Source organism: Halyomorpha halys, unplaced genomic scaffold (genome assembly GCF_000696795.3).
Source record: "Halyomorpha halys isolate HHAL.00 unplaced genomic scaffold, Hhal_1.1 Scaffold533.1, whole genome shotgun sequence".
In the NCBI taxonomy this organism is placed as follows: domain Eukaryota; kingdom Metazoa; phylum Arthropoda; class Insecta; order Hemiptera; family Pentatomidae; genus Halyomorpha; species Halyomorpha halys.
This window is the reverse complement of record NW_027108067.1, coordinates 638134-664038: the sequence shown is the minus strand read 5'-3', so window position 1 is coordinate 664038 and position 25905 is coordinate 638134. Positions and strand designations below refer to the sequence as shown.

At 31.1% G+C, this 25905-nt stretch overlaps 1 protein-coding gene across 6 annotated transcripts in view; it reads right to left on the bottom strand.

The window, feature by feature from the left end:
• The window catches only part of SNF4Agamma (SNF4/AMP-activated protein kinase gamma subunit), a 503643-nt gene that overhangs the window by 397168 nt on the left and 80570 nt on the right, over nucleotides 1–25905 (bottom strand). The window contains exon 1 of one of the 6 annotated variants that reach the window (XM_067046463.1): nucleotides 19850–19981. The exons of the other annotated variants lie outside the window; for them this stretch is intronic. The gene's annotated coding sequence lies outside the window, so the exon portion shown is untranslated. Of the gene's footprint in view, nucleotides 1–19849; nucleotides 19982–25905 lie in introns of those variants that run through there. 6 annotated transcript variants of the gene reach the window in all.

Here is a 25905-nt window from a genome sequence, read left to right as displayed (position 1 = left end):
TCATATGTAGCACGTTTTGGATCATTCTACGCGTCCTGAGAGCGTAATTTGCTAAAAACAGATAGCAATGTCCATTTTGACGATTGAGTGTTGAGAGAGAAAGTGATCAAGGAAAGTGAAAGAGAATTCAAAAAAAAAAAAAAAAAAAAAGGAGAATAGAAGAGTAATAAAAGCAAAAATATATATATATATTTCTGCACTTTTCGACAAAGCCATCCTCACTTTGAATATTGCCAGGTGACGCACTATTACGCCGGTTTATCCCTCAAGTTATTTTTTTTTTCCAACCTGATTTTTAACTAAGGTTTTCTTTTTTCCAATATGATTTTTAGAAAAAACATTTTTCGTCGTCATTTAGCAGCTGGGCTCTGATACTCAGCTTTTGAATTTTCTTCGTCTAAAATATTGGGTTATACTTATGAATATTTCAATAAAATTAATTTAATAATACTTCGGTTCGAAAAATATTTCTTTTTTTGCACCGCTGAAGGGGTTGGTAAAAATAATAAAATTTTATAATTATCTATTCCTTTTCGATTCAGTGATAAACATAGGATTCTGCACGATGACTATAAAAATAGTAATAACCCATATTTTTAAAAGTTATTAATCCTGTAATATTCATAATATACTTTAAAATAATAATCTATAAAATGTTCAGACTCGTTTCTTGCAGACGTTGTCGGGAAAATGGGTCAAAACGACAATAAATTTGTCTGAACGGGAATGGAGTGAAATTGAGTTTCAAGTTATCTCATAATTTTTTTCTGCATACTTTGACTTTATTTTCGAAATAACGTTTACAAACGATATTTTCCGTCCCTTGGAGCATCCAATTGGTGAATGTCCAAATTTAGGTCCTCAGAAAATAAATATGAAAAGAAACTAGCAGATTTTCAGAAACAAGTATAGACAAATGTTGTGGTAATAAAAAAACATTCGTTTCAGTTTCTGAGAGCATTGTCTATTTTTGCATGTTAAAAATATGAAGTTGCTAAATAATAAACTAGAAATATCTGAAAATAGATTGTTGTTTTTTTTTTTTTTTTTGTACCCTTCATTAAAATAAATTAGTACATCATATATATATAATACATGAAATGTATTATATACGCTTTTACTGAGTTTTAAAAGCATATATTTATTTTAATGAAGGGTACGAATAAAATAAATGTTGCGGCTCTAACAGATATATAAGTTTGTGAAGTGAACTTGATGAATGTGAAGTCGTCATGACAACGACACGTAGGGTAGTGGTTCACGTTTTCTCTTAGCAAATTACAATAAGATGCTAATTTCAGCGACCTTAATTGTTACAAACTCTACGCCACTCTACATCTAGACATTTTTTTCTTAGAAATGATTATACTGTAGATAGATTATAGTGAAAAAGTAAACTAAAATAGGTTCGAAATTGCTTCAATTAAAGACATTTTTAGCTGATTTAATCCTGATAATTCCTGTCAATGGAGATATTATCAGAATCAATTAATAGATTATTATTTATGGTAAAATGAGAGATGTGTACTATATATTAAGGGGAAATAATAAATTGAACGTTATAAATAAAAACCAGGCATCTAATATTTAATTATAGAGTAAAAAAACAATTAATATAACAGTTATGCCAAGCAAGTTACAATTTGTCTTATCAGTGGTTGGTAAAATTTCGACTATCGAGTTGGCGAAATTTATGTTGATAAAGAATACAATTTAGTTTGGAATTTGAATTAAATAGGCGATAGAAACGATATATGCGTAATTGTAGTTCACTGTAAATTATTATTGAAAATTTACTTGTTTTCTATCATTGCCCTACGCTCTCTTCTCGTTTCCTCTCTGCTTGGTGCTGGTGTGAATCAACTTACTCATGCTCTATTTTCTTTCAACATTCAAGAAAAAATGATCTCATTATGAGCTTAGTTCTTCTGTTTCACGTTTTTCCCCTTTGTTTTGTAGATTTCCAGGTTCGTAGGCTAGCCCAGAGGTTCCCAATCTTTATCAGTTCCTTTTTTATTTTTCTAAATTTTTGACTTTCTTGAAATATTGGAAATTTTCTTTTTAAAAGCGACTACCCATTTAACAGAGTCTTACTATTTGCCTTGAGATATTATAAAATATCTAAATTTAACTGTTTTGTTAATATCCTCCAATATTGAGAGAGACAAATTAATTAAACAGGAATTTTAAATTCACAAACACTTTATTAAACGTCCATTATTAATGGGATGGATCGGCTTGATGTTCACTACACAACTTCTCAAATCTCGGAATAAAATTTGAAACGGCCTCCTCTCATTTTATGTTCAATATTAATTTTTGAGTGATATTTACTTTTTATTACCGCGACCGCCGAAAACCCAACTTCGCACAAATAGGATGTTACTTATGAAATTAGTATTCGTAGAGCTTTAACACTAACAGTAGTAATTAATTAGGCAGTGGATATTTCTCTTTTACTGATATCCAAAAATCAGAAAGTTCCATGCTAACAAATTTTAACTTTAAAGTATATTCTTCTTCTAAAGAAGGAAATTCTGATGGAGCCTTTGCTCTTCTAGGTCTTGTATCTAAGTAAATTTGTCATTATCTGCTTCAAAGTATTTTTCGAACTTTTTTGTGATTAACTCACTCTGATATGTGATTAACAAAAATGGATTTTATGTTTCAAGACAAATTAAAGTTCAATGGAGGTTACAAACTGGCGCAACAAGGAAAAACAATTTTATTTTCCATAACTGTAATTTTTTTTTAATAATTGAATATTTCGCGGTGCCCTTAAGCCGCCCTGCCGCCACCGCGTAGCACACTTTGGGAATCACTGGGCTAGCCCATGGATGGCGGCAGCTTCTTGCTCTTGACGCCATGATTACTAAATAATAATGTTGAACTGGGTTTCTTTCCTAAACAGTAGCTATATTTTTATTGTTATTATTTTTACGGTAATACAAGAAATAATCGTTGGAGTTGGAGAAGAATCTTCAGTCGAGAGCTGATTGAGCTACCATTAGCTACCACAAACAAGACAAATTGCCGCTCCCCTTGAAGGCTCAATTTGGTGGTGCCGGCTGGATCCGCCCCCGCGTGTCCTCTATTCAGAGGCTAAATTGATAAACACTGTTCTTTTTGATGACAGTAAATGAGGCATGGCGATCAATTAAGGTAACAACACAAATTAAAACCTAATCTCAGAGCAGAGCTAACGTCATGCAGAAATTGTTTGTGATGAATACCCTCAATCAATGGACGATTATAATACTATTTATAGATCTCTAAGTCATTAAGATGTTTCTCAAATTGCACTTCATCAAATTTCTAATAAATAAGTAGTGTGAAATACAAGATGAACAATGTGCGATTGAAAAGTTCTATGATAGCATTGAACTAAATACAAATATTTGAAGCACGTCATCGCCAAGTGATTTAAATAGAAGTATAGAGTTCATTAATGTATTTATATATTTCATACAATGAGCCTCTTATATATTTTTTTTTCTTTTCATCAAAACACGAATTGTTATTAATAAAATTATCACCACACAATATAAATCCATTTCTTTCATTACAAAATTATCAATTGATTTACTTTTATGAAAATTCTTTAAAAAACAATTCACATTATTTCGATTTATTTAACAAAAAAAAAAGATAAATAAGCAAGACCATTGTAGGAAATTGGTAGTTGAGCTTTATCTTTCGAGAAATGGTAGTAAAATTCAGTTTTCTTTATTGTTATAATGGCTGAATGTTCATCTTTATAATTAAATTTCCTTAAAACAACGATTATCCTTAATTAATTAATTGGTATACAATGAATAAAAAAAGGATAAGTTGGAGTTTTAAGGGTGAATAATTATTCCCAAAAGTTGTTTTTTGAAGAATATATTACACTTAGAAAATAGTGAAACGCTGTTCCTTGGAGTACAAGAGCCGGGGTGAAAAAAAGGCAGTTACTTCACCCCAGTTTTTGACTAATTTAATGAAGACTATGCATAATTACTAGTCAAAACTATAAAGTCTGCGAAATATAGGTAGGGAAGATAAACCTGTAGGTAGCTGTTTCAAAACACTAAAAAAGAATAATTTTCCATTCGGAGCTCTATTATCTTGAAAACTAATCAACTCCAGAAAACGTAAGAGAACATCATTCAAAGTAGAGTAAATTTGCTAAAACAAGAGCACTAATGCAGTAAATTACGTCCAATAGTTCACGAGATATAGCTTTTTAAATTGCAACATTTCATAATAAATTCATGCAAAAATCAGTAGTTAGTAAATTGAATTGGAGAAAACTACATCTCCAAAACCATTGGATGTACAAATTTATTTTAACACTTAAATTAAAGCCAGTTTAATTTACTATAAAGTAGTTTGTGACGTTTATCTTATTAGGAGTGGTAGTTTTGATGATATTCAACAAAATAAACTCTAGTTGTACGGACAACAATTTATGAAAAAATATATCTCAGGAACCATGATGACGTACAGATGTCTGCCAGCACTCAAATTAAAGCTAGTTAAATAAAATATACAGTAATTTATGATTTTTATCTTCGTAGGAGGAGTAACCTTTATGATATTTAAAACAAATTTATACGAACAACTAGAAATTAACATTTTGTAAATTTATTTTGTAAAATATCATAATAACTATTACTCCTACGAAGATAGATAAAAATTATAAATTACAGTATAGTACATTAAACAAGCTTTAATTTGAGTACTGGAAGACATCTGTGTGTCTTATGGTTACTGAGATATATTTTTTCAAAAATCAAAATTTTGTTCCAACAAGTAGAAATACACATTTTGTGAATTTATTTTGTGGAATAATATGAAAACGACTTCTCCAACGTATAAACATTATCACCTCCTTCATAGTAAGTTTAATTTGAGTGCTAATACATATCTGTACGTCGAATAAATTCACTAACTATCGATTTTTAAGTGCATTGTGAATGAAATGTTGCAATTTCATAAGCTATATCCGGGAAACTATTGAATGTAAATAGCCTTCTTTATTAGGGCTCATATTTTAGAAAATTTAGTCTATTTTAAATCATAACATCTAAGGTCTTCTAGTGTTGTTGGTACTTTTTAAGATACAGAGCTCCAAATGAAAATTTTTTTTTTAAACGTTTTGAAACAGTCACCATGTTTATTATTATTCATAAAATTATTATTCTCCCTAATTATACTTGGCAGACTCATCAATTTTGACTACTAATTATATATAGTTTTCATTAAAATAATTAAAAATTAGGGTGAAATAACTGCCATTTTTTCACTCCGGCTCTTGTACTATAAGGAGCAGTTCATTATTTTCTATGAGTAATATATTCTTCTATAAAATAACTTCTGGGAATAATTAATCACCCAAAAAACTCTAACTTATTCTTTCATTTTATTCTCAAGCTTCTCCCAGAACACTGCTATCAAACAAATCATTGCTTCAATCAAAGAATCTATCTGTGTTAACTATCCCTAAATCTGTCAAAAAATAAATTTAACTACTAATTAATAAAACCTTCGGTAGGAAAATTATTATTTTTTAAATTTCTAGAACCGCTGGTACATTAGCCACCGTACGTTAGTTTATCAGGGATGTTTTACCGAACGACAAATGATAAATATATAATGAAGTGTAGATAGTTGACCGTAGATTAATGATTGTAGAAGTTTGTTGGTCTACTGCCATCTAATTCCACGATTAACAATACATTTTTTTTTACTATTCAATTATCAGTAATCAATTTTTTATCATTTGTGATTCAATTCAATTTTATGTTTCTCTAAATGTTGTTGTTAGCTCTTTTGTTCTATAGCCCTGATGAAGACCTGAAACTAAGGTCGAAACGTCGGCATAAAATAAATAAATATTGTTTTGGTTATTTATGTTGTTCTTTGCTTACCGCACCCCCTGACAAACTTCTCCAATTCTCTGACAACTCTCCAGGGTTGCGATAAAAAAAAAAGTCTTTTTGACCGCAACCCTGACCAACTTCTTATTCGAAATTATACGTTCAATTATTTATATATATGATATATATTTCAACATTTAAGTTCAACATTCTCCACTGGGTTTGTCCCACTGACGGTCCCAAACCTAGTATAACCGTCACAAAGTAACTCTAGTTTACAGAACAATATATGGAACAACACAAACAAAAATAAATAAAAATTGTTAGATGCACCCCTATTAAATCAATTAAGCGATATGTTCAAAATATCGATTTACAAAGATACATAAAAATCAAATTTGGCCCTATAGCACAACTGTCTAAGGGAATAAATTTGAGGAGTTCAATTCATTAAAATACCTCAAAGGAATCTGTTCGGACCTTGTGATATTTGATGACTCAATGCTCGAGATTGCAGGAATGAACCAACTAGTATTAGTGCTGACATGGGCGGGAGGAAGTGGGCCGGGTCCATTGGTCTTTTTTGGCAGCACCAGGTGGTCAATAGAAATTTTTACTATGTCTTAATCGGTGAATTGTTAAGATATAAAATAACATAACTAAGAATCAGACTCACATCGCTCTAAGATTTCGACCTCTAAGTTCTCAGTCTCGAAATGAGCAGAAGATATCTCCAGATTTCATATCACTAAACGTTTTGAAGACAGAAATTGAACAAATTTTGAATATCTAATGGATTTAATACATTCGAAGTTGTAACAGAGAAATAGGTCATTATTTGGGTGTAGGCAATTAAGAGGATACGACTGAAGGCCGGTTACGGACCTCGCAGATTGCATGAGTTACGAAACATGCTACCAGAGTGGACCACTTCAATCAAGAGAAAGGGAGGTGCCGTTGTAATCACCAATAATTGATACCTATCTGAGACATCAATCAGAAAATTGTTTAATTCTCCGGCACCAATAACGAAACGTGCATAGATTCCCTTTTCGAATATTCGTTTCCCCCTTCAATTATCATATCAGTTTCCACGACAACCACACGATACAATTTCCGAAAGACTATATGATAAAACTAATAGTACAAGACCCAAAGAGAAGAAAAAAGGCAGTTATCTCACCCCAATTTTTGATTACTTTAATGAAAACCAAACGGCGGCTCTTTCAAAGCGATAAAAAAAACTATTTTTTTCATTCAGAGCTCTATATCTTAAAAAGGAGCAACAACACATGAAAATCTAAGAAAACGTCATTGAAAGAAGAGTAAATTTGCTAAAATATGAGCCCTAATAGAGTTATTTACGTTAAATAGTTTTCGAGATATAGCTTTTTAAAAAGCAACATTTCACAAAAATGTCGTATGGGACTTACTGAAAGATCAGTAGTTAGTGCATTTATTTTGAAAATATTATATCTCAAAAACCATTTGACGTACAGATGTCTAATAGCACTCAAATCAAAGCTAGTTTAATGAGCTTTAAAGTAGTTAATAATGTTTATCTTCGTAGGAGTAATAGTTTACATGAAATTTGCTAAAATAAATTGAATTATAGTAGTTCAGACAAATTTTCATTTGCCAAATTTATGTTCATATGTGAATATCATAAAAACTACTACCCCAACGAAGAAAAGTGTCAGGAACTACTTTATAGTTTTCTCACCCCAATTTAATGAAATTGAGTAAGTAAGTTAAATTTCCTTTATTTTGAGTGTTGGCAGACATATGTGTGTCTTATGGATCTAGAGATATATTTTTTCAAAAATCCAACATTTTTATACGAACTTATTATTATTTTGTCAAATATCATAAAAACTACTACTCCTACAAAGATAAACGTTGTTAACTATTTTGTAGTAAATTTAACTAGCTTTAATTTGAGCCCTGGCAGACATCTGTACGTCCAATGGTTTCTGAAATTAAGTTTTTCATAAATCAAACTTATTGTCCGAACAACTATAAATCCATTTATTTTAGCAAATATTATGAAAACTGCTATTCTTACGAAGGTAAAGATCATAAACTTCTTTATAGTCCATTCAACTAGCTTTAATTTGAGTGCTAATAGAGACATGTGTACGTCACATAGTTCCTGAGATATAGATTTCTCAAAATAAATTAAATGACCACTAATCTTTCAGTAGATTTTTAAGAAATTTTGTTTTTTAAAAAGCTATATCTCGAGAACTATTGGACGTAAATAGTTCTTTTAGGACTAATATTTCAGCAAATTTACTCTTCTTTAAACAATGTTCTCTTAGATTTTCTAGTGTTGTTGGTAGTTTTTAAGTATAGAGCTCCGAATGAAAAATTAATGTGTTTGTTTAAGGTTTAGAAACAGCCCCCATTTTTTATTCCCCCTACCTATACATGGCGGACTCATCAATTTTGACTAGTTATACATAGTTTTCATTAAAGTAATCGAAAATTGGGGTGAGATAACTGCCTTTTTTTCTTCCCAGTTCTTGTACTATAATATAACAAAGACTAACTCAGCTAAAATAACAAGGGCATACGACGAATCAAAACCGATAAAAATTTACCTAATCGAAATAAGAAAGATTTATCACAAATCTTTCATGGATGGCTTAAGATAAATTAGCCAATTACATCGTGAACTACAAATGCTGGTAGAAATAATAGATAATTTCATCAAAAAACGGTTTATAAAATTCCACCACCAGTTACCAACAAGTGCAATGGCTTAAAACTATGAAAACCCAACCTCATCACGAAGACGGAAGTTCAGGCTGCAGCAAGAAATCCTGTTATATACTCTACATTTATTTATTTTTATGATTATTATTAATACTATATGATTTTATTTTCTCTTATTTTCAAGAATCCAATATTTTTATTAAAATTCTATAAACCCGTTTTTGTTAGTTATCTTTTTCGTCTTCATTCTTTATTTACTATGATTATTTCTTTTTATAATTGATCAATATTGTTCACGAGGGAAGTAACATATTGCTTTGATTTAAAATATTACAAAGGAATGCACACCGGATCAACATATTCGATGAAACTTTTTGTAGTGATGCAATGTCGAAAAATATTAGACACGTATCCGAGGGGTCTTACTAATGCACCCTACATAGAAAATATTTCATATAATTTTTGACATGTATTCATATTATCCTCTTTCGTATTTTTAAAGGCCATATGACAATCTTTTTTTTTTTTTATATATATATTTAGTGCATAATAAGAACAAAAGACTGCTGTCTGTATTAAATGAGTTCAAGTGTTTAAAAAATAACAAAAAGGAAAAATCGCTTCCCCTAAAGGAAAAAAAAAATTATTTAAGGTTTTTTCTAATAATACTTATAACTTATAACAATGCTAATCATCAATTTCGATAAAAATACATCGATACACCTGCCTATATGAAGTTATCATTTTATAAGTACAACTGAAGGAAGCCTAAAACATGACTCTAACACCTCAAGCCAATTGGTCACCGATAGCTGCCTTAATGATGGAAACCAATTAGCAGGGAGCCATGACCAGCCTGAAAACAGGTCAGCTTTAACCAGTTTTAGAGGGAGCCAGCTAGTTCAGGTGTAATTTAGTTCTGGGGCATGGCAGTACATGAAACTACGTTGCTACTCTCAGTCTTCAAAACAAATAGGACGAAACTTAAAAAAAAAAATACAAGTTTCGGAGATTTTTGATGGAAGCAAGCGATTCCAAGTCAGTATAGTTTAGTATATTCTCCATCATCGGACAAATCGTTGACTTATGAATCGGTACGAGAGAGACCAATGTGGCATTTACTTCGGAGACTAACGTGGAGGGGTTAAGGACCTTTCAATGATTTCAATGAAACTTGTTTTGAAAAAACTAGATCGAAAGAAATCCGAGAGTTCTTCTCGCTGATGCCCCCTATAATAAGCCAGGACAATTTTTTTTATTATACACAAATCCATTTGTTCTGGACAATACACTCTCTTAGTGTAAAAAAACAAAAAAAAGTAGCAATTGTTTATATCATCTATTTCTGCCCTAGCCCTTTAAAAGCCTTAGCCCTTTAGGCCATAGCCCCTTAAATTTAAATACTGTTCGCTGTCCCAGTTCAACAGTGTAACATCTCAAAAATGTTACAGATCTATACAATAAAAGTAATAATTTAAATTTTATGACATATGTTACACTATGATCCTGTGTTTTACTGCATAAATCTTACCTTATTGCTTATTAAGCATATCTGAAATAACCGTTTATTAAGATGTCACAATGTTGAACTGGAACAGCGTATTATACAAAAATCTATCTGTTTTTATACGTAAAATAAAAAATGCCGACTGAGTTAAAATACGTTAAAAGAAAAATCTAAAGAGCCTTCCAGTAAATTAGACATTTTTTTTTTTATTTTTAGGCGGGAAATCAAGTCATATTTGTTTTTACTGTTTCTTAAAACACTTAAATACCGATTATCATGGAGATCAAAACATAGGCATTTTTAAGCTTGAATTTGAGGATTTTTTTTTTTACGGCGCTCACGTAAACATTCATAATTTTAAGGATGCAATCCAAATTATACATTATTTTCCAGGATGTTATATTTTTAATTAATTAATTTATTAATTATATTTTATATTTTTATAAAAAAATATAAAGAAAAACTTCCTCAAACGTTATATTTTATAACTCCGGCTCTAATTTGTAATTGTGCCAATTTGCCTATTTTATAGGATTATTAATAACGTTCTTTTATGATGCAGTTCCAACAATTTCTGCTAGATAGAAGCATTACCACTTAATGATAAAAGAATTATGTAGCCTTTCGCTGAGAACTACATCGGAACAACTGAGATGTCCTAAAAAACATATCTAATATTCAACAATTCATTAACAAAAAAAACTCGGATGGTAGGGACACCGAGCTGAAGAATGACTGAATAGTTTTCCCTGCCCACAAACGTACCAAACGCCCAATAAAAGCTGGTAATATAAACTTACCATAAATACAGAAAGAAAATAATTAAGAACAAAAGTAATAACAATAAAAAATTGCTAATTTTCATTCAAATTTTAAATTCTACTGACATATGGTAAGAATGGCTCCGGAAAGACTAGACAAGGAACAATTCCAAAAAATCCCAGGGCACATAAACTTAGGAGGATACATCAGGCAGATGAAGGAAGAAACGGAAAGACTAGAAATAACGGAGCAGGACTGTCTGGACGGAGAAAGATATAGGAAAAGACTGAAGGAAATCACGGTTCTTGTGGGGAAGAAAAATTCGAAAAAGGGGGTCGCGTGGACAGAAGAAAGAAATCAAAGGCATGCAGAGATAATGAGGGAAAATGGAAGGAAAGGAAAGACAAAAACAAAAGAGAAGGCAGAAGTAATAATATTCTCGTGGTCTCTAATATTCTCGGTTATTTTCTTTCGTTCCGTGAATAAAAATAACTTAAATTAATAAATCAATTCAAAACAAATTTCAAATACATAAATGAAAAAAATTGGTGCGGCACGCACATATTGTTCAACTTTCACTTACCAACTTCATATGTTCCCAGATTTGATATCGATTGGTGGACTCGTGTTGAAGTATAATGAGTGAGATAATCGATAAAATGGGACAAACGATTTATAAAGTTGCAAACCATAGGTATATAGCAAACCACCTTAAATATATAATTTCACTTTTGGTTCATGAGCTATTTAGGCAAACAGGGCATTCTGCGAGAGTAGGTTCTTTGGACTCGGGGAACCCCAAAACTTGGTATTCCCTTCCAAAACTAGAATTCGAAATTGTTCACAACTACAATACTTTTTCTTACTAAACATTCCATGTAGATTGTTATAATTGAAACAATAATAAAGTGTTGTAACTTAAATATCATTTAAATTGATATAATTAAATCTCCTATATCAAATTAAGAAACTAGACTTCTTAAACTGTTACTAAAAACTAATTATTTTATAGCTCAGTGCGTTCCAAAAATTCATTTTAATATTATTTTCGCATAACTATAACAGTAGACGTAAACCAAAGGTATGCATTGTATGTGATGTTCAAATACTAAGAACTATTCACCATTATAGATATATTAGTTATAGCGAACATAATTCTCCTGAAGTTCATTATAAAGGATTTATACTGTAGCTCTATTTATATCTCAAAACTACCTGCCTGGTTCAAACGTATTCAATTTATTACCACAATTCATTTCAGCCGCTTAGGTCAGACATTGCGTTAAAACCTAATGATAAATGATTTCCTTCTATATTTCATATTGTTACCACGAAACATTCTTTTAATAATTGAAGTATTATTATTGTTAATTTATTATTATTTTTTTATTTTATGTTTAACTGAACAAGGTATAAAATATATAAATGAACGTTTTAACGTAAGCTAATTTGAAGGAAATGTCTAGGGCTGCTATCAAGAAGGAAGAAAAAATAGAAATAAATATTTATTTATTTTCTGCCCGCATTTTTATCTACGTTGTAACTTTTTATCAGAAATACAACAAAAAGATAAAAATATTGGTAAAAGAGTGATACAGAAATAACATAAAAATGCAAAGGTGGTGGTATATAAACCATAAACAAATTTAAATAAAATAAAAAAGAGATAAAATGATAAATAAAAAAGGATAAACTAATAAATTGAAAATATACATCAAAATATATATAATTGAAAAGATCTATTAAATTAATTAAATGAGACATAATGACTGTTATAAAATTGTAAGTGCAACAGGTAAACTATATTATTACTGACTACATAAAAATGTAATGTAGAAGGAAGAGTGTGGGATGGGTAAACGGTAGAAATGAGAATGATAAGAGTTTAAAAAACAGAATTTTGCAATGTAAAAAGAATAATAAAGATAAATGATAATGTAAACTAATAAGAATATGAATAGCAACATAAGGAGGAGGAAGAAGAAAAGAGAAAATGAAAAATACCTGTTAGGTACACAGGGAACACTCAAATGCCAGTTAAAGGATTAACAGTGGGAATAATTTCGAAGAAGTACAAAAATAGTGTTGAATATAAATATTTTTATAAATAAATCTAGAATAAAAAAAAGAGTAAAATAATTATAATGAAATAAAATGAAAGTAAATTTAAAAATAAATACGTAAAATAACATAAAATAGATTAAGTATATTGAAAAGAAAAAAAAAATTGAATATTATGATTTTTTTTTAAATTCTATTTTCTATTATGATTTTAATAATTAATTATATTATAAATTATAATATTCTATTTTTCAAAATATACTTCTATTTTAATACTTTTTAAGTTTATTGGTGAACGCTGAACATTTCTGAGAGATCACTTCGTTCACGATAAAAATCTTTTATTTTATGTTTAAGTGTTTTTTATTAGCATATGTTAGAAAATTATAGAAAGAGAATTAGATATCCAATTTGACATCAGAACACCTTTCACAATTATTAATTTTTTTTTTCTATAAAACGAATTTGAAACCTATAATAACAACATTGATATCTGTTGGATTTCAGTATTCTAATGAAAAAACAAAACAACTTTTGGAAAAGAACCGGAACACCCTCATATTCACTTTCATTCATACCAAACTGTTTGAGTCAGCAACTGGTTATTCTGCTTTGGGTTGTCACTTCCAACAATGTAGACTATTATCAAACTATTAAAACGACAAAAATCGTATCGAATTAATTCATATACACCCGAGATCGTTATATATGCAAAGAAAATATTCAATATTTTAATTAATATCGTACATTTTGTAAAATATTTGTGGATAAGATATTTTAATTTCAAGTTTTCAGGATAATCGCAACGTTTTGGAATGAGGCACATGTTAACGAACCACGCCTTACCCAAGCAGCAGGATGTCTATTTCTTTGATCACTAATGACACCAGTCTAATGACAACTCACATACCATCGAAACGACTGAAGAAAAACTCAATATGTCAAACTCGCCAACTCATATCAGAATCCCTATAATTTGACGTTCTTTCCTTTAAAATAATGACAAAAATTCGCGAGGGACTCCAGACTCGCAAAACAAACAGGACAAGGAAAACATAAGCACACGAGATTTCGTAAGCAGGTTTCCCCGTGAGCAATCCTGCAAGCTCTGCAGCACTCGCAAAGAGCTTACCTGAAAAATGATTGAATGATTTATATTTTATTATAATCTCTATTGATTTATAGCTTTTTATATTTAAAGAACTTTTAATAGCGAAACCTAAGATCTGCTCAGAGACGTCCCTCCAAACGCAAATCAACTAAATCCATCTAAACGCAATCCTCCCATCTACATTTTGTCATTAACGAAGGGGATCCGCTCGTTACTAAGTCCCACAATGAGGGCCTAATAATTCCCGAAGGGTAGCGTCCGAGGGGTGGCGGATGTGGGGATGGTAGGTCGAAATTCCTTAGAAGCTCCTCTGGATTAAGCCCCATAAACTCGCTGATCAAGGATGGTGTGATGAAGGATTGAACGCCTTACCTAAACATTTTTTAGTTCACAAAATATCACAGTCATGAAATACAATTGTTATGCCAAAAAATTAATTTTAAGAACAAAACTAGCTCAAATGAAAGATGTATTTAAATTTTATTTAAAATGACCATAAGTTCCCTTCTTATAGCAGAAAATATTAGTTCCAAAATAATAATTAATTAGAACAGATAACCCTTCCGTAAGTTAATTCTTGCAGAGAAAATTTAAATTGTAATAGGAGATTCTAAGGTCACAGCTCATTGAATCGGGCCGGCACTGGCGAGATCTTTTAGCTTCTGCTCTCCTATAACAATAAAAAAACTACTTACACTTCATTTTTTGTCTACATTCCGTATAATTATTCCTCTTGAGAAATAGAACGTCGGTAAAGAAGTTGCATTTTAAAAAGGTTTCAGATAATTTACAAACGTTTTTATTGAGGTTCTTCGTCAATATTCCTGTAGTAAAGTAAAAAAAAAAAAAAACCTAAAAGAAAGGGTTAACATTATTGTTTAACTATAAATAAAATACATCATTAGCTTGCTTTAACTGGCTTCATAGAATACTTTCTCCTTTCTTTAAAAGTCAGGAACACATATTTTCTGGTTTAATTTTCTGTGATTTTTATTGTTATTTTGAAAAAATAAATTACATGCTTCCGCTTCAAGATTTCTGAATATAGAATCAACTGACTTCAAACGAATCATGGTTCTTACGGATGATTCAATTGAGAATACGATTCCTTCAGAGGAGCCGATTCTCTGTTACTGGTTTACAGATTCACTCAAACAACTCTACTTGGACTTGTACAATAAAATGTTGGAAAAGTGAACATGGATGGAAACATTGTTTTTTATCAGATTTTTTTTATATTTAGGTTTTTTGATATTTTATATTTTTACATTATTTTGATATATATTATATTTTGACAAGGTGCAGCGGGGAAAAATATGGAGCCGGTTGTTTTATTTCTAAACATATAAAAGATCATAAAGCACTTTAATTTCTTTTAAAACAATTAGCAAAGCATTCCGGGCTATAATAATTCGATAATAATAATAATAATGGGGCCAGAGCAATAAACAGGGAGCTATTAAAAAATAAAAACGCTTTTATAGCCGGACACCAATCAACATTTTTTAGCAAGAGCTGCCTCGAAGAGCAGAGCTACACACTTACATTTATCAACTTCCCGGAGACGTCCTCTCCTATTCTCCTACTTCTTTCCCCCTTTCATTGTCCCCTCCCCGAGTCGAGCCCAGCCATCTGTATCCAGCCAGCTACTTTATATTTTTTACCGGTCCATTCTCTCTCTCCTGGAGTAATAAGACAGGTCAGGGTCCGCTTCAAAAGGAACTGAATCATTCAACAAAAAAAAAAAAGAAAAGAAAAAGGGAAACGGGCAACTAGAATGGATAAGGATTAAGCAAGAAGTTATCAAACGAAAAAAATTGCACAAAAGCGACACGTAACGACCTATTTTTATTATATTATATTTTTTCAAAAGAAAATCTATTATTTGTTCGGTTGTTTTCAGAACTAAGTCAATTTTAACTAAACTGGATGTTGATTGTAGGAACATAGACCGGATGGCAGTCAATAAAAGCACCAAAATAGTAGAAGAAAACTATTTATTCTAAACCAACATTTTGCCACACTCCCCCCTAAACCCTGCAAGTTTCATTAGGGATGTCAGATTGAAATGAAGATGACAACTGGATAAACTGGATGTTCTACACAATTCAACATTTCATATTAAACCATTGTAGCCGTGAGTCAACCCTATGGGTCCTGGAGCCCTCCCGGGGTCCACCCAGCCCCATAAATTGGCTAAAAATCTGGCGGTCGAGCGTGATTCTGACCAAATCGCCTCCTTGCACAACCGTTGGTCTAGTAACAGTACTTCCTTACAAAATACTGACCGTCTGACCCTTCATGGGTTGTAGTAGTACAGATCTAATATTTAACCATATCTGTTATATTTTCCTATCCCTAATATGTTTTGTTTTTAAAAAGTATATGTCATACTAATTACATAAGGAAATAATAAAAATAAAGGTCCAGTGAACCCGAAGATACTACCAATTACATCTATATAATGACGTCCGTTCAAACCCAAATCTACCAGATCAGTCGTCAAACAATCCTCACACCTACGCTTCGGACTACCCTTCGGTTCAGTGTTGATAACATTTTAAGAAACCGTTCGTTACTAGGACCTAGAACATTGCAAGCCTATCTTATTCGCCGTAATGATTCGCCTTCGAGATTATCCTTTACTCGTCGCTTTTTGACCCGAATATTTCAGTAATAATAATTTATCTTAAAAAACGTATGGCGCTGTTCTTCCATTAGTGTAAGGGATCATGTTTCGCAGCCGTTACATGTTCCGCATTGTTGATGAAGTGATAAACCTTTTTATGACAATGTTAGCTATGATCAAATATCCTCGAGACCGCCTAAAATGGCCTACACATAGGAGTTATAAAAAAATAATCATATTGAAAATATATGGATATTGTTACTATAATTTAAGTCTCGTGGTGGAAACGTCATGACTTTATTGCGTAGCGGAAAAAGTCAAATCAATCAGACAAAGCTCGATAACATAATTTATTTAGAATTCATTTTCCTCCAATACATTTCAAAAACAGTAGGGACTGATCAGCAAAAAATAGTTGTAAAATAAATCATTAGTTCAAATTGTTCAAGTTGAACCTGCTACGAGGAACATTAGTATATTAAAATATGATGGCTAACAATAATCAATAGGCATTGTTGTTCTGCACACTTTTTTTAACGGACTTGAACAATAAATAAAACTCCTCACAAGCAAAGTTATAATCGTAAACAACGCAATTTACCTAAATCTCATAAAAGATAAACAAGAAATATATAAATTAAATAATAATTTAATCTCAGTAAATAGCATTAGAGTTCGTATTATATGATTAATCACAGGCGCCACGAAGATAAAGATGCGAAAAAGCATTCATTACTCAGCCAGGGCTAAGAGGATATATTTTTATTATTTATTTATTTTCAAGAAAAAAAGCTTTCAATAATTCTCACTTCTTTTTATTTAAATATTTTGGAAGAGGTTTATGAAAAACTGTCCATTATTCAGTCTATTTACTTATTAGATATCTTACATCCTCATTTTAAGGGATTTGTTTTAATAATAAAATATTTTATTTAATCTTTTTGAACTAAAAGTTTTATATTTTTATTTTATGTAAGTCTTTTGTTAAAAAAAACTTTTTTAATCTTCTTTGCAAACATAATATTCATTTAGTTTCGTGGGTTCTCCCCAATCTTCGGGTTAACAAGCTATCCAGTAGTTACATAGACCGATTTATCCATATTAAAATACTTTGCCATAAATTAACAGTTATATGACAAAGTATTTTAATATGCATAAATAGGACTACGTAACTTCTGGAAAGATTTTTGGTCATAAAGATGTGGGAAGATTCCCGAAACGTCGATATAGGAATATTATGTATGTATATAATAAAGTAGTTATAAGAACAATTTTTATCCAAAAACATATATAAAATAAAATATTTTAATACCGATTGTCATATTTTCTATTACAATCTACTTGCCTGTTTCAGATATATTTCTCTTATATATTTATGATATAATAGCCTTTAATTTTATTAACATATGTATTTATTTCCTTGAAAATAAAAACATGAAAAAGCTATATTAAACAGAATTTTAAAATTTAGTAACAATAAAATATTTATTATATATATGTATATATAGTTGACCGTAAAGATTTAAATATAAGTAGATGGTCAGGGTTGCGGTAAAAAAAAGAAGAACAAATAGTTATAAAATATTTATGTAGGAACATTAATTTATTTATGTTGAATTAACTCCAGGGTTTGTTGGTTTGAAGGTGTTATTTTCAGCAACTAACAATCCTGTTTGAACAATCTTTTTCGAGTTAGATAGACCGTTTAGTGAGGAAACCATGGTATGACCTATAGGAAGAGAGCAGTAACCATAAACTTTAATCAACCTGGAGATTTATAGAAAATTAAAAAGAAGTTACCGATAAGTAACTATAAAAAAAGGGTAAGAACAAACTTTTAAGCATGTAGGTGTTAACTTAGAAGACTATTTTTCACACAGTAACCCCCAGGTTGTAGGTGTAGCCAGTACATACGTATTTCCAAAGACTACTATCATTATAGTTCACGTTTCTTAAAAACAGTGAATTCTCTTTATATATTTTAAAAGACATCATGTTCCTAAAAAAACTGTTAGCATAAACCATCAAACTAGAGACACTTTTTGTCAAGTCTATTTTTAATGAGTAATTAGTCTTTTTTTTAAAAATAAATTTCGGATTTTTTTTCAGTTAATTAGATACACTTGATCATGTGAATGAAACGAGTACATTTAATACAAATATAATTCAGATGAAATCGAGTGATACAACAAGTGTAAATATAAAAATAATTCAAGAATGGATATACCTAATCTAACAATAATAACCTATAATCAAGGAGCGTACAGTAACGAACAATAAGAACAACTCTGGCTCGATGGACAAAAGAAAAGACAGCCGCGATAATTGAAATAGAAGTTCCCAATTACGCCAGCATACATAAAATGGTAGGAGAAAAAACAGAAAAGCAAGTATGTGGGGAATGGAAGCAACTCTACCTCCTAAAAGAAGGGAATATGTAGCCCTTCGTCGACTCTAACAATGGATTGGTCCTAGAGGAAACGAACTAAGACTTCCTGACTATATCCTGGAAGGACAACAAAAAGCAGTGCTGCTGGGTATAGTCAGCTTTGTAAGAAAAGTTGTAACTACTTCATTAACTGAGCCTAACCCTTGAATTACTAGTTAGGTGAATTTTGTCCGCAATGTCTGAGAAAGTGGATTATTGTTATTACGATTCCCAATTATAATATTTGTTGAACTGTTTGTGAGAAGCTCCAAAATATCAGGAATTGGCGGAGAAATAAAGGTGTACCATCTGGAATGCGTAGTGGTAACGCCAATTATAACATTAACGAATGGGTCGACTCCGAAGTAAACGGAGGCAGGAATGGACGTAATAGAATCACCACTAGATATGCTGAGAAAAGCTCAACAATCGGTTCACTTGGATGCACTTGGAATTGCACTAAATTATTAAATGTTTGATTGAATTTATATCTGTAGGTGGTTGGACCATATCTTTCACCCTAGTTTTGAATCTGCGATTGCGTTTAAAAATTAAGTTAATAATAAATAACAACGAGTACTAGTTATTTTTTATCAGTCTTGTTTCTCTCCAGTCTTCAGGCCGGTGTTTACAATCTGACATTCGAAAAATCTTTTAATAAAATATACCCATATACATATACATCCAGGGGATTAAATAAAACTATCTGTCACGAGAAACCAAATTCATTGACTCACTACATTGAGAAATGATAACCAATACAATATCCTACCTCAAAATTTACACTGAATCGACAGAGAACCTTCCACTGAATAATTGACAGCCGCTAGACACACCAAACACAAGACACTACAACACACAACACTGCACACTCAGCAACACACCACTGACACACACCAAGAGGCACTAAGGGATGGCGCACTATCGCCAGCTTACCGGTATCTAGGCAACGGTAAGAGGAAGATGCGACGGGAGCGGTATCTAGTGGCGAAGGATGGAACTAATAAGGACTCGGTAGTACCGGTGGTTGCCGCCAGATAGAGCCACTAACAACTGGGCCAAGGATGGCATCACATACAGCTGTGTATATTCAATCCTATTACAACACTACAAGACTACTTCACTTACTAACTAACCAAACAGGTTAAATAAATATTTCGATATTCTATAAGTTATATATAAATATTTTTACAATAAATATTTAAAATAATTTTCCTAAATAACTTGGTATACCTCAAATAAATTTGTTCAATTAAAAAAAGAAGAGTGAAAAGGGGTTTGGTTTCTTGAGACGAAATAGTAAATGGTAAAACGTAACACTTAACGGCCTGTGAATAAGAGAATGAGATGTGAACAACCAACAAAAAGTAATTGCAATAACAATTACAACCACTTTCCAATTACTGTAATTTTTAACTACGGGAATTAACTTACAACTTTAATTAATAATTTCAACTACTTGATTAACTACTCTGATTGTAATAATGGTCCGAAATTATAATTATTAGTTGAACCAAAGTCATTGCAATTACATATGGCTGTAATTAGTAATTGTAATTTCTTTTTGGCCAACTCTGGTGTACATATGCCCGGGATACTACTGCAGCTTTTCGATAAAATGTATTTACCACAAGTACTACTTTGTATGAAGGGTTAACTGCACAACCTACAATTTCAATTAATTAACTAATAACATTGAACTGGATTCAGCTAGGCGGTCATATAACCAGTATTAGCAGTAAATTATTTCATGTCGCATTTCAATGGAAGAAATCAGTGAACTGAAGATTTAGAGAAATAAATTATGAGAGACAAAAAAAAAGTTAAAATGGCTGTTATGCGATTATTCTATTATATATATATATAATTTGGTACTGTAGGCCATGAAAACCGTTGAACACTATATATATGGATATAAGGTCTTCTTACAGATATAAATCCTGGAGGGAGCGAAGATGGCTGTGAGTGAAACCCAACCTCATGTTGCCACGAACCATGTTTCTTCAGTGCAAACTCGGTTTAGATCCACGGATCACGGCTGACAAGAGGCAGCAGGCGTACGAGAACCTAAATTTCATTCCCCGAAGCAGACTGTCCGCGATGTCGATTAAACAATAAAGAAAGTATACAAAACGAACACATGGACTATTACAAGAATATTATAAATGACCACTCCTCGGTTACAGCCAAATGCCCAAACTCTCTAAATATTCCCTCCATCTATGGCAATGTTGTTCTTTGATCCGACCATACTCCCTGGGAGAGATCTAGGCCTAGTAGTTCGGTGTGGTAACAGTTTCTACTCTATTACATGGTATATTGTTTTTATACCTGCCAAAGCCTTAGATCTTTATTTCCTCTCTCCCCTACCTTCCTACTCCTTCTAACCAACAATCTCAGTATTCAGGCTCATCTCTACAACTAGGAGTGTCCTTTCAACAGTTCTAGTCCGTCAGGCTAACTGTTTTCCTTCCTCCTAGTCCACCAGGATCATCCCTGCAACTAAGAGTATCCTTACAACTGTTCCACTCCGCCAGACTCGTTGCTGCAACTAGAACTGTTTCCTACCATCTATCCTCCTATACTCATTTCTCCTCTACCTGTATCAGTGTTCAGGGCTAATTCCTTGGCACAATCTTTCCTTAGATCACACAAATTCCTAATCATGCTTTGTCGTGCGCCTTCAGTGAAGTAGTCAATAGGCCAGAGTACTACTGAAACCAACGAACTTCACATTCCTATATAGATAGCCACGACACCATCATAAATGGCTAGGGATGATTAAACTAATTTTTAAAAACAATTGTATAAAAGATAAACTATTCCACCATAATTTTATTGGAAAAAAAAAAAAAAAGGAACTTCCTTTAACACTATAAAATTATGTATAAAAGTGGTAATAAAACTGCAATAATATGTATATAATAAATAATATTTATCTGCAGGAATAGGAATTGATTTAGATACTACATTTTCGTAAACGAAATTACGTGTTTCATAATTGCTTGCAATTGTAGTAAAAAAACAAAACATTACGCAACGATTTCCTCATTAGGGCGATGTTATCAAATGTAAAAGCAAATATGATAATAGCATTCAAAAATAAACATTATGGGATAAGAAGATTTCTCGTTAATATGATAATTACGAAATCACCTGTGAATAATAATTGTAATTTATAAATTAGCAACATTATTAATTACTATTTCAAAAAAAGGCAACTATTAAATTGAAGTTAAACTACGAAATATTACAATGTTAAGGACTAACGTTAATTTTTGCTAGAATTCTAGACAAAGGTTTGGCGTCCATTGGTTTACTATTTTTATTACACTTAACTAGTAAAATGTTAATTTTATTTTTTCTCCTCAAAAAGTGTATTATTTTATGCACTTTTTTAACATACAATGTCTGGTTAAAAGCTATTTTAGTTTCGATTAATATGTTGTTATTTTTTTTTTTCAAATGTTATGATGACATTCATTAAAAAAGCTATTTAGTAAAATCATAAAATGATTGAAATAAATCAAAATAATCGTGCTGATCGTGAGCAAAACCAAATGAAGCAAAACTGTAAAAGTATAATTGAAATTTATATATAGGAAGATGTTCAGGGTAGCGGTCAAAAGTGAAACAAAAATAGTTTACAACTATTTTATTTTCCAACGTTTTTTGTTTCACTTTTGACCGCAACCCTGACCATCTTCCTATATATCAATTTTTACGGTCAACTATATATACATATATATAATTGAAATTAATGCTTTTAATCTATAATAAAATGATATTTTATAAAATAAGTCATAATATTTCATATTAAAGAGGGGTGAATAACATTTAATAGCTGCCTTATCGTAGGATCGGTGGAAACGCCTTGAGGCCACGGTCAAGGATATTAGCAGTCAGCCGGCTAAGGCGGCCAGTTCACGTCAGTAGTCATCATGGCTTTTATATATATATATATATATATACATACATACATACATACACATTATATACATACATACACATTAGCTTTTGCCCTTAATTTTTTTTTCCACTGTAAATAAATTTCAGGATCATAAAGGAAAAAAATGAATGAAAAAAACCAAGTAATGTTAAAGGGACAAGTCAGAATTTTTTTTATAATAATCGGGTCATAAAATTACCAACAAAATTTATTCTACACTAGCATTGAATCATGCTGTGAAAAATATAGGAGACATTAGTGATTTTATGCCAGAATTATTTAAAAATTTAAGGCTTTAGCTATAACAATAGCTGGTTGAATTGATCAAACCGTTTTAGATATCGTTTGCAATATGTTTGTAAAAAAAATATATAATTTTTTGTATATTTAAAATCAAAATAATACGTTACTTTTTTCTATAATTTTCAAAGTTTTAAAACAAAATAACATCTTAAAACGCACTCATTTGTTTTTATTAAGTATTCGACAACAATACATACCAAAATTATTAATTTTTTTAAAAGGAAATAGATAAATTAAAAAAAATATTGATATTTGTATAGATACGTTTGAATGATACTTAAAATGTTGTGCGTGAATAAATTGATAAAAAATAATTATGATCCAATAAAATTATTAATTAGTTGAGATATCATTTGGGGAACACGGAACAACTTTTTCTTTCTCACGTTTTTCGATCTAATACAAAACAGTATTGTTCCTCGAAAGATAGAATGCGCTACTGCAATGGGAAAATGACCTTGGGTTGGGAGTCACCTTATCTTTCATTAATATACTGATTAATACGGCTCAGCAATCTTATCCCAACAATAGCAAAACTGCATTCTACAATTTCACTACCATTATTTCAACAACAAGAATAAAAGTAAAGAGAAGATTTAGTTGCCCAAGTTACTTTAATTTTTAACGCAAAGTGGATAATAATAGTAATAAAAGGCTTAGCAAACCCGAAAGTTCGATAGTGAAACCTCTAATCGTTGCCTACCCACATCTGCTTAACCAGTCCATACCCAAACCTACAAAATCAGTTGACACAATCCTCCCATTAATTTTTCGTTCTACTCCTTAGACGTATACCCGTATGTTCCGTAGAGGCCCATCTTATTCTCAAAAATACTATCACATGAATTATATTTACCAGGTGAAGTTCACGCAATTCGGCGTTTTGGACACATAAATTCTATGGTTAACTAATCATTTTTTGGTTCAAACATTCTATGTAATATCTGGATTATCTCTCTAGGAAGTCTGGTGAATCAATTATTTAAAAATTTTTGATGTTAATCACTTCCATCAGAGAGAGGTGAATCATTTTTTTAAAAATTTTTTGAGGTTAATCACTTCCATCAGAGAGAGGTGAAGATGCACAAATGGTAGACATGATTTCCCATATGAAAACATGAGGTTTTTATAGTGCATGAATATGGGACAGTGGTTCCGAAACGTTGTACAATTGTCATGAATAAATAAATAATAATTTATTTCAAATGATGGAAGTGATTAACCTCAAAAAATTTTAAAAGAATCTATGTAATAGATTATTTTCAAAAATCTTAAGGCGTGTGTCCTTACCATAAAATAAGAGGCCAGGTTTCGCGCATGTAAAGAATAGTAAGCGCGCACAAACCTGTTCGAAAATTAACTAGCATTTTATGTCTTTATTTTCGCATCAATTTCATTTTTCTAGTAATCGCAGACCGAGAATGTTTAAACAACGCTACATGCTTAAATTTATCACCTCCGAAATTTTCGCCGATTTAGTTTCTAACGATTTATTTGATCTTATCCTAATAAGATGTCTGAAACGTTGACAGTTACTGTTAATACAACAAAACAGTTCATGAGGGATATAGTCCAATTCCTATAACAAATATGTATTTCTCAAAAATGTTGTTACGTTCTTCGTTGAATAGAAAGCGATAACTGAAAAATTATTCAAGCTACGTAACTTCCAATTTAACCAAAACTAAACTTTTTTTTTTCTTCACGAATAAAATAATTATTTCTTAAAAAGAAAAGTTTAATAAAAAACACTCAAATGGCTTCCGAACGGCCAAAGTACGCTCAGTTTTTTATTTATTCGTGGTTTTTTATTTCACCCTCCCACTACAACTAGAAAAAACATATTTTTATTGCATAAATATAAAATGTACAATATTTACTAAATTGTTTTGGGATACTCCCTTATACAATACAATTTTCCTGATACTAATTACACTATACAAACCTCTCAATTTTACATTTTGGAAAAACAATACATTAATGAATTAAAACAAAATACATAACTACTGAAAACATTTCGTGGCTTAATAAGCCACAACTCCACGTTAATTCAGTGGAGGTCTGTAACACCTCTAAATTGAGGTTTATCCCATTTATGATCCAATATTCTTGAATTAGAACATACCATTCTTCTAAAGCACACGAGTAGGCCGTAATTGTATCAGACGACGAATTAACGTCAATTGAAATGTTACGTGCCGCTTTTGCATTACAATTAACTAACAGAGGCAGCGATAAGGAGTCGTGTTGTTTACGAAAAGCATTTATCAACTACCATGTCATAACACCAATGCGATGGTGAACAAAAAGTTACGAAACAATAATAAACAATATCATACATAGAAACACAATTAACATTAAGTAGATATAACGTATAAAAATTTATAATGAAGATAGTAGAATAATCATTTCCAACTATTGAAACTGATTTCATCTACAAAAAAGAAATATTCACATCTTAATAAATACAAGATACCCTTTCTTTGAAATGCAACATTTGGAATTTTGCTAAAAATTAAACCGCATGGAGTTTATAATTAATTGCTTGTTCGTGAAATCAGGCACCAGTGATGGTT